A 2,065-nucleotide genomic window follows, 5' to 3' on the forward strand; every position below is an offset into this window, starting at 1 on the left:
TATATATATATATATATATATATATATATGTATACATCATATAGGCAACTGAATTTACACACATGTAGACTGCATTATACAAATCATGGGATTTCCATTAATGCATGTTTAGAAATACTAACTTGTGTTTTTGAGGGATGACTATTTTGTCCCGAAACACAATAAACAAACCACATTATTTATATTTAGATAATAATTGCATAGAAATAAGTAATTAAATTTTAAGGATTCTTGAATACAATACTAAAACCAGAAAGAAAACCATTGCTTAGAGTTACTTCTATATGATACTTTACTTACATAGCACTTCAAAATAGAATGTGGACATCAATTTGCTAAACACAAAGACTTAATCAAAGACTACATAAATAAATAAAAGTAGAAACAAATTACTTTAAAAGTAAAATGATATACAAGTGAATGGAGCAACAGAAAAACATGACATAGAAAGAAAGAAAATAAAAAATGAAATTTATAGTAGCCTAGGTGAAGAGTTGTGTCTAAAGAGCAGATTAGAAAATGGCTATTTAAGGGGCCTCCTGTAAATTGCAATGGTAAAATGTTGGATTTTGCACATCATGGAATACAACTATGACTTAACCTGTTGGCAGAGCTCACATCTTAGTTAATCAGCATGTGTTATGTAGCTTTGGTGAACCTATTTTATTTTATTATTTGTGATTCATCACAAATAAACTTGTTTACATTAAAACAGAGCTGTTAATTTCACTGCAATCAGAATCAGAATAATCAGAATCAAAAATACTTTAATGTAATTAAGGGAAATTGCTTTTGTTACATGCTCCAGATACAGTTTTTTATATATATATATATGCATATTTAGAGCTAAATCCAAGTAAAGTGATAGTGACATGCAAAATAGTTACATAAATTACATTACATAAATATAAACAGTAGATATGGTTGATGGTCCTGACATTCTGAAACATGTGGCACTACTTCATTGGTTTTAATTGTTTAATAGCTTTACGAAACAATTTGGAAAACAGTGCAAGTAATAAACCTTTGTGAAATTTAAAAATAAAAGTTCCATATCTAAGAGTGAGTTAAAAAGTGTCTTTTTTAAAATAGTAGTTCTTATATTCTTACATTACAAACCCTAAAAGACTAGTGATTACCAATATTACTAAAAAACAATTTGATTTAGTGCCAGCTATAACAAATGATGAAGGCTGTCCACACATTTTTTTTTAACATTTTTTCAGAAACACAATTGTGAGGTCACAAACTGATGTTGGATGAGACAACCTGGGTCTCAATCGGCCCATGTAAATCCATGTATCAGCCCTTACTGCTGTATAATTGTAATGACCTCAGAAGTGGGACCCAAAATTCTAGGTGAGAAAGGCAGTGGGAAAGCGTTTAGACTAAAATAAACAGAAACATGGGGCTGCTTGTCAGCTGTGGGGCAAATCTCTGATTTAAAGTTCAGTCTGCTCCCAGAGGAAAGAGTTGAATCTAAACGTGAGGTTACCCCCCAGCTTGCGGCGGGCAGCACCCCACCCCCCAAAAGTTCCTAGAGAAAGAGCAGAGAAGGCGCCAACCGACGCCAAGAAGCAACAGTGCCCTTGAGGGGAAATCCAAAGCCAGAGTCAGAAGACAGGTCTAAGTTCAGACGCCAGTAGAACCCAGGAATCAGTCCAGAACAAATCAAACTAACAAAGCAGACAGGGGCAAAGCAAAACCCGGGATTCACAGGGGTTTTTTTTGTCGCACAAAGAGTCCCAGATGCTGGGCAGGTGGTGGGCAGTGGTGTCAAAAGTACACACATTTGTTACTTAAGTAGAATTATGGTACAGCAGTGTAACTGTTGTATCAACTTCACCTCTTTACTCAAGTAAAAGTGAAAAAGTATGTGCTCCAAAAAACTACTAAGGGCCGGATTTATCAAGATCCAATTTTGCGTGCAGTAATTTGCGCTCGCAAACTGGAATTTTGCGCGAGGGGCTGAACCATGGTTTGCGGGTGATTTAACAAGAGCGATTGCGTAACTGGTGGCAGGTGCAAAAGTTTTGGCAGCGGGCTATTTAAATGATGGTTTTGC

This window comes from Cyprinodon variegatus, unplaced genomic scaffold (genome assembly GCF_000732505.1).
Source record: "Cyprinodon variegatus isolate N-32 unplaced genomic scaffold, C_variegatus-1.0 Scaffold367, whole genome shotgun sequence".
NCBI classification, from domain to species: Eukaryota; Metazoa; Chordata; class Actinopteri; order Cyprinodontiformes; family Cyprinodontidae; genus Cyprinodon; species Cyprinodon variegatus.